The sequence below is a fragment of the Macaca thibetana genome, chromosome 3 (genome assembly GCF_024542745.1).
Source record: "Macaca thibetana thibetana isolate TM-01 chromosome 3, ASM2454274v1, whole genome shotgun sequence".
Classification (NCBI taxonomy): Eukaryota; Metazoa; Chordata; class Mammalia; order Primates; family Cercopithecidae; genus Macaca; species Macaca thibetana.
The window spans coordinates 106008163-106022824 of NC_065580.1; the positions used below are offsets into that span (position 1 = coordinate 106008163).

At 40.5% G+C, this 14662-nt stretch overlaps 1 long non-coding RNA gene across 1 annotated transcript in view; it reads right to left on the minus strand.

Annotated features, from left to right (window-relative positions):
- Positions 1-5861: 5861 nt before the first annotated feature.
- Positions 5862-14662, minus strand: part of LOC126951425 (uncharacterized) — a 32170-nt gene continuing 23369 nt past the window's right edge. The window contains exons 2-3 of the long non-coding RNA XR_007724465.1: positions 9061-10453; positions 5862-8600 (exon numbers count right to left, since the gene is read on the minus strand). This is a non-coding gene — a long non-coding RNA (uncharacterized LOC126951425). The remainder of the gene's footprint in view (positions 8601-9060; positions 10454-14662) is intronic.

Here is a 14662-nt window from a genome sequence, read left to right on the forward strand (position 1 = left end):
TCACTGCAAGGCACACCATTTGAATGCTGAAAAGACATGTATAAATTGATTGAACCCATCAATCTCTGGGTGCTTACAATATGCCAAGCACAAGTAAATAAAATATGATTATTTTACTATGGAATTATAATAAAGTTCTACCTGCATCAGTGGTATGTCACAGGAACCATGAATTGCCACATTGATTCAAGAGTAGAGATTCAAAATGTTGGAATTCAGAGAGGACATTACAGTAATTTACATACATTTTAAAATATTACTTGAAAGTGCAAAATGCTACTGGGCTACAAAGACATTAAAGATAAATTTAAGAATAAGCCACCAACACACTTGACTCATGAAGGTGACAGACTTCAGACAGACTATCTGGTTAACCATTTGCATGAATGTGTGATGATGGATAGAATGTGCAGAAATGTATACAGGAATTGTGTATCTGTTTCTATTATGTTTCTTTCTCAAAATGCTTAGAAGTGGAAGGTTATATTTGGCACACTTGCTTCCTTATTGAGTCACTGCAACATTTTCACATAATTTTCTTTCCAAATCAATATTTACATGCATTTTAATAAAATAACCTGCATTCTCCATCGTTTAAATTGCAATGTGAATGTTCAGTGGCCTTCCCTTATTATTATAAGAGGCAATAATTTGGCAACAGGTTTTATTACTGCAAAGGGAAGAAGTGTCTTTGTGGACTTTTTTTCCCATCTATTTTCTTCCTTTCTGCAAACTATCATTTGACAAACACTTAGACATTCTGTGATAAGCAGGAGCGCTTCCTCAGGAACAGGCTCCACAGGTCTGAAAAGTAGCTTTCTTGTGGAGGAATATTACCTTGTTTTTGAAGATCTGAAGAAGGGTTAGGAGAAAGAATTGACAATCACTTTCTAGGCTAGTTGAATTCCACTTGAAGAACCAACTTTGTTTTCAATCTTTGTGCCTCAAAAGATGGGAAGCTTTATTCTTGCCTGGTATTTTTTTATCTCCCTTCCAGGGATAAGTAAGTAACCAGATACCTGCAGTGCATTGAGCTATTTTACCAATATCTGCTCAGGTGTCTTCTCTGGTTCTTCCAGAGTTTTTTTATTTCTTATAGCTATTGTTTTTCTATGCAGATTATAATAATTATAGAAACTTTTAATATTCTGTAACTAACAATTTGTTTTGAGATCAATGTAAACCATAATCTAAGTTCAACACAGCAGTTTAGTGTACAGGAGTGATACGGTTTGGCTCTGTGTCCCCACTCAAATCTCATGTTGAATTGTAATCCCCAGTGTTGGGGGAGGGGACCTGGTGGGAGGTGATTAGATCACGGGGGCGGTTCCCCCACGCTGTTCTCCGATAGTGAGTGCATTCTCATGAGATCTGATGGTTTAAAGTGTGTGGCACTTCTCCCCTCACTCTTTCTCTCTCTCCTGCTGCCATGGGAAGAAGGTGTTTGCTGCTTCTTCACCTTCCGCCATGACTGTAAGTTCCCTAAGATTTCCCAATCATGCTTTCTGGTAAGCCTGTGGAACTATGAGACAATTAAACCTCTCTTCTTCACAGATTACCCAGTCTCAGGTAGCTCTTTCTAGCAGTGTGAGAACGGAGTCATACAATGAGAAAAAAACCAGGACTGGAAACCAGATGACCTGAATTCAAGTTCCAGCCGTATCACTAGCTACCTGTGTGATCCTGAGCAAGTGAGTTATTTCATCTACAAAATGAAGAACTCAGAAGATGTTTTTACCTCCTTTAGATGTTTAGACCTGTGATGGTTAACATTGGGTGTCAACTTGATTGACTTGAAGGATGCATAGATGGCTGGTAAAGTATTGTTTCTGGGTGTACCTGTGAGGACGTTGCCAGAGGAGATTAACATTTGATTCAGTGGACTGGGAGAGGAAGCCCCACCCTCAGTGTGAGTGGGCACCATCCACTTGTTTGCCAGCCAGGCTAGAACAAAGCAGGTGGAAGAAGGTGGGATGAGCTGGCTTGCTGAGCTCTGGCTTTCATCTTTCTCCCATGCTGGATGCTTCCTCCCATTCCTCCTGCCCTTGGACATCAAACTCCAGGTTCTTTGGCCTTTGGACTCTTGGAGTTACACCAGTGGTTTGCTGGGAGATCTAGGTCCTTTGGCCAGACTGAAGGCTGCACTGTCGGCTTCCCTACTTTTGAGGCTTTTGGACTCAGACTGATCCACTACCAACTTCTTTCTTCCTCAGCTTGCAGATGGCCTATGGTGGGACTTTGCCTTGAGATCATGTGAGCTGATTTTCCTTAATAAACTTCCTTTCATATATACATATATCCCACTAGTTCTGTCCCTCTCGAGAACCTTGACTAATATAAGACCTAAACATTTAGTGCTAAAATTATTGATTTTGGCTTAAAACTGTCTCACAAGACCTTTTGCTATACTTTGTGAACGAGCTATTCACAAACAAGCCACAGGTCCCCCCACAACTTCTCTCTCTTTCTCTCTCTCCTCTTCTCTTCTCTCCTCTCTTCTCCTCTCCTCTCCTCTCCTCTCTCCTCCTCCTCCTCCTCCTCCTTCTTCTTCTTCTTCTTCTTCTGCTGCTTCTTCTTCTTCTTCTTCTTCTTCTTCTTCTTCTTCTTCTTCTTCTTCTTCTTCTTCTTCTTCTGCTTCTGCTTCTGCTTCTGCTTCTGCTTCTGCTTCTCTTCTTCCTCTTCTTCTTCTTCTTCTTCTTCTTCCTTTCTCTCTCTTTCTCTCTCTCTCTCTTTCTCTTTCTCTCTCCTTCCTCAGTGATGGGCTGGAAAGCTAACATTCTTGGTTTTCAGACTCCCTTGTGCTTAAGTGGGATGGCCAAGTTCTTTCTAGCCAGCGACATCAGTTGAAATCTCTTGAAGAAACTTTCAGGAAAGCTTTTTTTTTTTCTTTTTGTAAAAAAAAAAAAAAAAAGACCTGGTGTGACATCCCTTCTCCCTTTCATTTCTTCTTCCATCTTCCTGATTGTGATGTGAACATGAGCCCAAAGCCTCAGCAGCAATCTTTGACCAAGAAACACAAATGCGAGGGCTAAGGCTGGACTCTACTGTGTGTGGAGGGCAAATATGAAAAGAGCCTATTTTACAAATGCACCACTAAACCATCATCCCAGACCCAGCTGGCCTACAATCACTATTCTTGTTGCCTGAAACAAATAACTATCTACCTTTTGAAAGCGCTGTTAATTGGGCTTCCTGCAAGCTGCAAATGAGTGCAGCCCTAACAAACCTCAAACACAGTTATTTTTCCAGGATAGTACCAATTTTAGAAAGACTTCATTACATTTTAAAATGAATCCTACTGCTTGGAATCAGTTTCCATTTCCCTTCACCTTTGTTTCAAGCTTCTATAACTCCCACTCAGTGTTCAAGACCCCACTTATGCCCCTCTGCCCTGACTCCTCCAAGTAGACCCCATCACAACCTCTTTGGTGCCACTTTCACAACTGGCACTCACCTTTATTTTTGTCCCCATCGCATTATACTATGATTTATTTAGTCTACTTTTCATCCTATCTAAACCAAGAGTCTCCAGGGACAGATACATTTTATGTTGCTTTGTTTACCACAAATACAGCTCTGAACCTGTTACATAATAGATGTTCAATAAATGGCAGTTTATTTAATTTTGGATAAGTACATTCACTGACTCATAATCATATAATATCATAATCATTTAGCAAACTCATCACTTATGTGGAAGTGACTGGGGACAACTGAACCTCATGTTGATTGTTCTATCCACAGATCTCAATCTGCATAATTCTATATAGACTCACTGCTCCTGTCATCTACCTCTAAATACATTATACACTTAACTTTTTTTTTCATTTATTTATTTTTTTTCTATAGGTTATGGGTGTACAGGTGGTGCTGGGTTAAATGAGTAAGTTCTTTAGTGGTGATTTGTGAGAGTTTGGTGCACCCACCACCGAGCAGTATTCACTGCACCCTATTTTATCTTTTATCCCTCACCCCCTCTCTCACCCTTCTCCCCAAGTCCCTGAAGTTTAACTTTCAAAAGGAGCTTCTTTACAGTGTAAAAGCTATGCTGAACTCAGCCACCCTCCCACCTTTCTGACGCATTGGAAGCAGCAGTAGGATTGATCCTGGGTTTGTTCATTACTTTAAGGGAAATAAAAGATGTTATGATGGCCCTGAAACTCGTGGGAATGAAAAGTGGAGAGCTTATCACAAACAGTGCTCACTAAACATTTATTATGCCTGGGAGGGATGCATTAGGCCTTCCTGGGACAGTGTATATTACAAATGGAGGACACAGCAAGATACTAATTCTTTCTGATCTATTGATTGCCTTGGAACAACACAGGAAGAAGACATTCGGAATTGCAGGATTGTGTGTATTTAGGCAGGAACTATCCTTAAAATGTCAAATAAGTAATTGGGATGTAATAGGATTGTGTGAGATTACATTAAAGCCTACAGTTATTCAGTTTATTACATTTTGCTATAAACCACTAAAATGTCTATCTATCCAGGCAAATTGAAGCTGATTCAGTTATGTTTAAGAATGCTCAGAAAATTAATATTTTAGTGGCCTCATTACTGAAACTATGGATAAAACATGTTTTCTTTCTCAAGTAAAGTGCTCCTGCCCAGGAAAAGATGCATGGTTGAGAAAAACATTCTGAACGTAATTCACATATAGAATTCACAACTTTGGATACAACTTTTGCCAGTACATGAACTGGTTGCTCTTCTTTTAGAAAGTTACTTTTCTTTTTTCCTTTTCTCTTCAAATAAATTTACTTCAAAAGGAATTGCAAACCTCCTACCACAAAATTAACTAAGTGTTTGTGTGTGTGTGTGTGTGTATGTGTGTGTGTGTGTGTGTGTGTGCACGCGCGCGTATGTATGTTACTGCCAAGACTAGGGTCTGATCCTTCTTTTTTTAAAGTGAGATACAAAAGTGTTAGTTGGCTGGGTGCGGTGGCTCACGCCTGTAATCCCAGCACTCCGGGAGACCCAGGTGGGCAGATCACCTGAAGTAAGGCGTTTGAGACCAGCCTGGCCAACATGGCAAAACCCCATCTACTAAAAAAATAAAATAAAATAAAATAGCCAGGTGCGGTGGTGTGTACCTGTAATCCCAGCGACTTGGGAGGCTGAGGCATGAGAATCACTTGAACCTGGGAGGTAGAGGTTGTGGTGAGCCAAGATCACACCACTGCACTCCAGCCTGGGTGAGAGAGTGAGACTCTGTCTCAGAAAAAAAAAAGAACAAAGAAAAGGTTAGTGAGGTGACAGGTATTAGAAACATACTGGTTCTAACTTGAGACTTTTTCATTGACACAATAATAAAAATAACTTATGTTTTTTCATTATATGATTGAACATTGTGTCCATGTAGCATACCATTGTACTATGAAGTCCCTGTAAATACCATTAGATGTGCACACCCTAAGGCATGAGTGCAGTAGAAAGAGCACAGGTTGGCCTGGTGCAGTGGCTAATGTCTGTAATCCCAGCACTTTGGGAGGTCAAGGTGGGTGGATCACAAGGTCAGGAGTTCAAGATCAGCCTGGCCAATATGGTGAAACCCCATTTCTACTAAAAAATACAAAAATTAGCTGGGTGTTGTGGTGTGCACGTATAATCCCAGCTATTCGGGAGGCTGAGGCAGGAGAATCACTTGAACCTAGGAGGCGGAGGTTGTAGTGAGCTGAGATGGCGCCATTGCACTCCAGCCTGGGTGACAGAGCGAGATTCTGAAGAAGGAAGGAAGGAAGGAAGGAAGGAAGGAAGGAAGGAAGGAAGGAAGGAAGGAAGGAAGGAAGGAAGGGAGGGAGGGAGGGAGGGAGGGAGGGAGGGAGGGAGGGAGGGAGGGAGGGAGGGAGGGAGGGAGGGAAGAAAGAAAGGAAGAAAGAGAGAAAGAAAGAAGGAAAAGAAAGCACAGATTTTGAAGCTAGACAGAGCTGGATATAAACTCTAGCTCCCCCACTTACTGTGTAACCTGGACAAGTTCTCTTATCTCTGCGCTTCAGTTTCCTTATCTGTGAAATAAAATAACGCAGTACCACAACGGCATACAATTACACAGTAGAATGTCATCATTTGCAAAAGCATGCTGAAGTGTAAAGTGTAAAGATGACCATAGTTTGAAACAGTTTAAAATATCAACTTGGCTAGGCTGAGCCATGCTTCCCAGAATTCCTTTCTGGTTCAGGTGGGCCTCAAGAGATGTTTTACATGAGATTTGGAGGGTGAAAGTGAAGTGGCAGCCATTTTGATTTGTATGCTCAGGTTATTATAATAGAAAAATCCAAGTAAAAGCCACTAAACAGATTCTACCCATAAGAATTTAAGCAAACCAAAAGCAATGTCTCATTCCTGGAGGGGCTGTAGAGATTAGTGCCACCATAGGACCTCTGAAAGATCAGAGGTGATGATTCTTACCAATCCCCATTTGACTCACTGATTTGACCTGTGCAGTAAACAGAATGGCAGTGAATAATCAGAAATTTAATCAGATGGTGACTCCAATTATCAGAAATTTAATCAGATGGTGACTCCAATTATCAGAAATTTAATCAGATGGTGACACAATTGCTGTTATGCCAAACATAGTTTCAACTGCATATTCCAAACATAGTTTCAACACATCCCTTAGCACCTGACATGCTGCTATTGGTCTGGCGAATACTCTTTGTTTCTCTACTGTTAGTAGACATCATCAAAAGTAATTTGCTTTCAGCTGAGAAGGCCAGCAATTTTCCTTCACCGTCCTATTGCAGGGATATATCAACTCTCCAGCCCTAGTGTAGAGGATGTTGATCACATTTTTCATGCTGCAGAACATTATTCTGGTCAATTGCATTGATGATGTTATGTTGACTGGATCTGATGAAAAGGAAGAAATGACTTCTAGCTGCATTGGTAAGATATCACCAAAAAATCCACAAATAGCATACAACAGCATACAACAAAAAATCATACTATTATGCTACAAAAAAAAAACAGAAATTTCCTATCTTTGTGAAAAATTGAAGGATTTAATGATCTGAGGCATATTCCTTCCATATTGAAGAGCGTGTTGCTGTATCTGGCCCCTCCTACCACTAAGAAAGAGGCACGACCCCTGGTGAACCTCTCTGGGTTTGGCAGGCAATATATTCCTCATTCAGGCATATTATTCCAACTCATCTACCTAGTGAGCCACAAAGCTTCCAGCGTTGAGTGAGACCCACAAGAGAGAGTTCTGCAACAGGTCCAGGCTGATGTACAGGCTTCTCACTTGGGACATAGAACCCATAAGAACTGACGCTGCTTGAAGGGTCAATGGCAAATAGGGATTCTGCGTGGAGTGTTTGGCAGACCTCTCGAGGCTAAATCACAGTGAAGACTCACAGGATTTGGCGGAAGCTCTGTGGCTCTCTGCTGGTAACTACTCTCCTTTAGAGAAACAGCTTTTAGATTTCTGTTGGGCCTTAGTAGAGACAAAACTGCCCATGGGCCACCCATCACCATATGCCTTAAGCTCCATGTCACGTGTTGGGTGCTTTCTAACCCCCCAAGCCATAAAGTTAAGAATATGAAGCAGTGCTCCATCGTCAAGCAGAAGTGTTATATATGTACTGAGCTCCAGCAGGTGCCTTTGCCCTAGTCCCGGCTACACTGGCCCTCAGAAACCCCGGCCCCCTTCCCTTGCTACACTGCATCCTCTCCCTCAACCCATGTGTATGGCCTCATGAGGATTCCTCTATGATCACTTGACAGGCTTGTTGGACAGGCAGTTCGGCCTGATATCTAGACACCATCTGGGAGTGGGCGGCAGCACTACCACCCCACTTTGAGACAGCTCTGAAAGGCAGTAGTGAAAGGAAACCCTCCCAGTGCGCAGGACTGTGAGTACCGTGCCTGTTCATTTTGCCTTGGAGAGATGGCCAGGGGCAGGGGGCGCACCACTCAGTGAGTCCTCTTCAACTCAGGGTGGCTTTCCTGCACGTGGCTCCCCACAGCTGATTCTGGAGGTTAGCGCCCCCTAGAGGAGACTCCAGTGTCTCATATTCCCTTTTATCAGACATGAGGTTGTCAAGGATTTACATATTTCCTTAATCAATAGACAAGTTCTGTGCCAACTGCCTCCCGCTTAACATAAAGCCAACTTTTAGCTAAATAAAAACTTCTGAATGCTTTTTGAATACAAATAAGAGATCTATGAAAAATCTAGCCATAGCTTTACATGTCACTGATTCCCAGGGACAGAAGTAGTCAGAGCCTGGACTTTAGATGTCATAGTCCCTCCCTGCTCACCTTCCCAAGGACCACCACCAAGGAGAGCTGCACAGAGGGCCACTGAAGCCCATCCTCTAAAGGTCCCCTGGAGGAGACTGCTTTGCTATTTAGAATGTGTCTGAGAAAGCAACCAAGGCTTAGGGATGGGTAAGCATCCCCACCTCTTCCTTTGCTCATGGGAAAGATATCCATTTTATGTCGTATTTGACACACAAACAGTCCCTGGCACTGGGAATGCAAAACAGAAGAAATATGTCAGGATGGGTGGGAAAAGGGGGTCAGGGAGAAGGCTCACCACAGTTCCTCCTTCGACTTAGGCCACACCAATGACTGGTTCTCCTCTTCCCCTAGACAGCCAAGACAGCCAAGGACAGGACTAGGAATCAGAAATGCCCCCTAAAGTTCAGACCTGGCCAGAGGAAGGGTGGTGTATACCCACAGCAACCCTTTCACAGAGTTTGCAACATTATTGCTAAAGCTTGAATAATTCACCTATCAAAGGGACAATTTTTGCTATAATTTCTGCCATGTACTACCAATATTATAACACTTTTATTTAAGTAGATGTGTATAAAAAGTTTCTTTATATCCACTGCCATGCATTTTTAAAATATAAAACATGGGCATATGCAAAAATATAGCCATAAATGATAGATAAGTATAAAATTAAATATAAATTTTAAAATACATGATTCAATTTGAGAGAGATCTTGTGCCTGCAATCATTCTACACCTGAGAAGTGCCCTCTGTGCTGAAAAGTGACACAAGGGAGTGCCAGGGAGACGTGAGAAAGGATAGGCACTGACCTGAGGCCTTCTCCTCCACGCAGTCGGAGAGATCACTGTAAAATCTTCTCACAACCTTCAGAGCTAGTGAGAGCTGGATATAAATTTCAGGTCTGCAATTTCCTGTGTAACTTCTTTCTCTGTGCTTCAGTTCCTTTCCTCATCTGGAAAATGAGCTTAACAAAGGACCACAGTGACATATGGAAATGGAGTACAATGTGCACACGATTTTCAAACGCACGCTGAAATGTCAAGTCATCTATTACTTTGAAATGTTTCAGAGAAAAAAAGAGACAGAGATAGAAGTAAATATAGGAAAATGTCAACTGTTCTATCTAGCAGGTACATATAGGGATGTCCATTGTACTAGTCTTTCAGCGTTTCCTTATGTACCCATGTATGCAATTATGAGAGAGAGGAAGGAGGGAGCTGGATGTGCTGGCCAGTCCCAGAGCATAGGTACTCTTCGCTGAATCTGTCCGGCCATCTCCCAAGGTTCTACGGTTCTGCACTGCTTCCCAGGTGCTGAGGAGGACTCCGGGCTGAACCCTTGGGGTGGCTCTGTGGTACATGTGGAGTGTGACCTTGTGAAGCCGTGGCTACAGGATGGTGCTCAGGGTGCCCTCTGTGCAGCAGCCCTTGGAGAATGTCCTTAGGAAAGTGAGTAGGGAGGTTGCCATGACCCCACCCAACCTGAGCCTGACCTTGACTTCCTCCCCTTCTTGTGAGAGTCTGGGACATGTGCAGCCATATGTAGACTTTTCATACCTTTTTTTCTTTTTTCAGATACATTAATCAGCTGAAATCCAACCTTTCGTTAAAAGAGAGACACAGCTGGAAGAAAAACATGTCCCACTGATTCAGGAGAAATGCAAAACCACGGATAATCTCAGCTCCGACAAAAAGGAGGCTGTGGAGCTAGAATCTTCCTTATAGAGCATTAGCCTTTAGGATGTCAGCAGGAACTTGGAGCCTGCCAGAAAACCCCGAGAACTGAAGAGGGTCAACTTAGTTCCTTAGGAGGACCTGTAGGAAGAGAAGTCCAGGCCCAGAACAAGAGGAGACAGCTGAAGTCAGGGGAAAGGTCCAGTTTCTAGAAGAGGAATTATGAGTCATCCCACAGCAAGTAGCTCTTCCAAACAGAGCCGCTGGTGCACAGCTGGTCCCTCACAGCAAGGGGGGCTCCCTAATTGGAAAACAGAGCTCCCCTCCCCTCTGCTCAGCTTCCGCTTAAGCTGCCAGGTTATGCTCACCTCGCTCCTCCTTCCATCCAAGGAACTGTGTATGATATTTCAAGGCCTCATTTTCCTCCTCCCTCCTTGCCTCTTTCTCTTCCTTTCTCTCCTTCTTCCACACGCCGTGCATGGATGCCACCACTGCCACCACCGTCAAGACCTCCCCCAAACTTCACAGCCTGAAAATAGAAATGTGTGCCTGCAAAATTAATTCAGTCTTCAAACAAATCAACTATTGCACTTCCAAAACTACGCCAGGAAACTTGGAGCTTTCCTTTGTCTTGCTTAGAAAAAAATTTAATCGTGCCTCTCTCCTTATTAGTTTATGCAGCTGCTCCTGCTTAAGAGATTATATTTTTTGCTAGATGAAGCTATAATATCCAGAGATTTATAAATGATAAGTATATCATTTACAAAATGATTATACATATAATTACTTTTTATTTTGCCCTTTCGAGAGTATAAAAACTGTATTTTAATTTTAATTATGTGTCCATTATAACCTCAACAATAATGTGAGTAGTATGAGTATCAGTGAGAGAAAATATTTTTCACTTTAAATGTTGTCTTTGTTTGCCCAAATGCTATATTATAGTTAAAAGGCAAGTGTAAAAATTGTTTCATACCTATATAAATATTGATTGGCTTTAAAAAACAGACACGTGAATTATTTTCTTCAAAACATACCTTTCTAATATTACTCAAAGCAGCTCGCTTACACTCTTAGCATATGTGACAAAATTTATCCATAAAATGAAATTACAAAAGGGAATCTTTGTCCAGATCTGGACCAAATAGCCACAATGTATAAAACACAATATCAAAATGAAATTAAGTTGTAAAGTCTTCAGAATGATTTCTAACAATACTAAATAGTTTATAAATACTTAGTCGATAGTTTACTTATCTGTGAAAAGGAACTAGTAATGGGAACCTCTCATCAAGAGAGTCATTGTATAATTAAATAGAATCGTAAAAATAGATGCTATTTTAAAGCATTTAATCTTATAAAACTTCTTTTAATATTACAAACAAAACAGAAAGAACTAATGTATTAATTAAAATCATAACCTTAGCAACTTTAAGACCTAAGACAAATATTAAATTGAATCAAGAAATAATTTTTGATACCTAGACAATTCCTAAGAACAAGATTCAAAAGACTAAATATAATTTTAATTTACCCTTATTTCTTGAGATGGCTACAAATTAACAGGGTATGCAAATGACTTTTATGATTACCTACATTTGTTTTGCTATCTTAAATTTGCTAAAAATGGCAAAATTTTAAAATAATTCAACAGTTTTCTAGTTTGCTTTTTTGTTTGGGGATAAAAGCAGGTTAATTTGGCTACATATAATAATATAAATGGTTGAGTAGACTAGTGCAATAATTACAGAAAAAAGGAATATGTATATAAGATAATTGATGTGATTTGATTGTTAAAAGCATTACAGTGTATTAAGATAGTATTTTATATGTATATTGTTTTAACAAATATCAACAGGTCAATTATATTTTGAAGTTATAGTTAAAATATTTACATTTATCATTTAATTTTATGCTAATTTATATGCATATATGTAAATACAGCCATGAAGGTTTATTTATCTTTCCCTGCAAATTGTTACATAAATAATATATAAAATTAGTAAAATTAGAAGTAGAGGGTTTGGTTTTCCTTTTTTTTTTTTTTTTTTAAAAAGTGACTGTCATTCAATAAGGTCTGTGCTCCATACAGTATTACTCTTAAGTACAAACTACCTCTACAGTGAAGGCCCAAAATAAACTAGTTAAATGGACTAGTTAATAGGGAATTCATGCTATAGTCAACACTCCCTGTGTCATCAACATATGTACAATTGGAGAGATGGAATAGTCTGTGATTGGACTGAAAGAAAGGGTCATGGCTTAGATCCCTACAGCAGACCCACTTGGACTTTGACTAATGTTTTCATGGCCTGGGGTTAGTCACCTGGGCCCCTGGCCTTGGAAAACTAATGAATAGTCATTTTGTCTTTCATAATTGCCTAGAAACCACTTGACTGATGCATCTTGTACTGAGTCTAAAATACATCACCATTGTCATGTGAGATCACTCAACAACTCATCTGATAACAAATGGAGTAAGAGGTACTAATTTGTCCAAATACAAAGAATGTTCTCTAGACAGTCTCCCAACAGGCAGAATCTCAGTAATGGTGAAAAATCTCAATATCATAGATTAACTACCTGTGGCCTAACTTCATCTGCTGTTGACCAAAAGTAAGAATTACAAGAAAAACGTATCCAAAAGCTGTCAGCTTGCACTAACAGCACGACCATGATGTTCTACTGAAGATAAACAATTTCACAGAACACCTACATCAGATCAATTCAACGTGTGACCATGATAGAGTAGGAAAAAAGTCAAATCCCTCTGAAGTTATGTCTGAATACAAACACGAGAATACTGGAAATACTATAAAAACAATCCAATTTCTTCCTCTCTCAGCTCACGAGTGGCCATTGCCTTTTCGCCAATTACATCTTCAGTTCCATTCCATTTCTCCCACTTCCAAGGTAAAACATTAAGTTGTCCATGCATAGATTTAATTTTACTTCCTGACAGTATCCAACCCAGGAGAGTACCCTGCTTCTTCAGACACCCCCCAAAACCACCTAACAGGTTTAAATCCTGAAATGCTTCCTGATTTCCTCATGGTGTGTGGTCTCCTTTGTTGCAGCAAGTAACACAGGCAAATATGTTCCACTGCAGATGTATTCCTTGGGAGTTTTGACTGACAGGCAATGATACCACCAATGACTCAAACACTGAGTCATCTGATCCAAGAATGACCAAAAGCCAGTCAATACAGAAAAAAAATGAGAAACAGCAATAATAATTTTCACACACCAGACATGTGCCAGAAGGTATTTTCACATTTGCCTTTATCTCATGCATCAATTATATGAAAGCGTTCTCATTAGAGTAATTTTATAGTTCAACACATTAAGCTCAGAGAGTATAAAAGACTTGCTTAAGGTAATTTTCATAACACATCTACATTTGCATATGTTTTATAGCATTTTTAGCTAGGAAATGCTAAGGCTAAAATTCAATTTTAGGTTTCTCCAGCTCTCAAATCTTTCCCTCTATAACCTGATACCTCCAAATACTATTACACTGCTTTAATCAGATTCAAGAACAAATTCTTCTGACTATCTTCGTGGCAGCTTCAACAAAAATCCAAGAGATCTGTTAAATTTACTGGTGGAATTCTGGAGGCTAAGAGTGACAGCTGTTGGTAACAGGAAATACGGTGCTAAAGAGACATGTTTGGGGGTCAGAGGAAATTGAGGAACTATATTAGGAGGTGGATAAAGGAAGGAGGAGCAGCCTGGAGCCATGAAAGGAGAACTAAACTTCCTTCTGCATTAGATGATGTATTTAGGATTAAAACTAATGGGTCATGGAAATGGCCGTAAACCATTCACATATTTTTTTCTTTTTTTTTTTTTTTTTTGGAGATCGAGTCTTGCTCTGTGGCCCAGGCTGGAGTGCAGTGGTGTGATGTTGGCTCACTGCAACCTCCACCCCCAAGTTGAAGTGATTCTCATGCCTCAGCTTCTCAAGTAGCTGGGATTACAGGTGCCTGCCACCACACCTGGCTAATTTTTGTATTTTTAGTAGAAACGAGGTTTCACCATGTTGACCAGCCTGGTCTTGAACTCCTGACCTCAGTTGATCCGTTTGCCTTGGCCTTCCAAAGTGCTGGGATTACAGGTGTGAGCCACTGCGCCTGGTCCCTTTCCTATATTTCAATCCAATAATCCTGACCCTGGAAATTTATCTTAAGTAATAATTTAGCAAATAAAATATACATATATATGTAGAAATGTTCATTGTAACATATATTTGCAAAGATTTGGAAATAGCATACATTTCCAACAATAAGGAAATAAAATAGCACATTTTATGCTTTATACCATGCAATATTATACAACATAAAAATATAATTGTAAATAATATATGAATAGAAAAATGCTTAATGCCTAAGGTTCAGTTACACACAAATCAGAAAACAAATAAGCAGGAAAAAATAAAACATATATGAGAGTCACACACAAAGCTGCTGGAGAAACCTTCCATCTGCTCTAAGAAGTCATTCCCTACCCTCAAGGGAGACATCAGTCACCTGGACTAGATGCTTAGCTGCCACAAGAGGACACCTGGAACCAGCCCCAAGAACTTTGCCTGAGGGCATCTGAAATAAAGATCAGCCACCCTGGTCCTTCCCTGAGGTTGCCAGGGCTCTGGGAGTTGCCTCAGTTGCTACTGAGAAGGTCCCACACCTTACATGCTCAACAGCTAAATAATCTACAGCTTTCCTTTGATGGCCCTCCT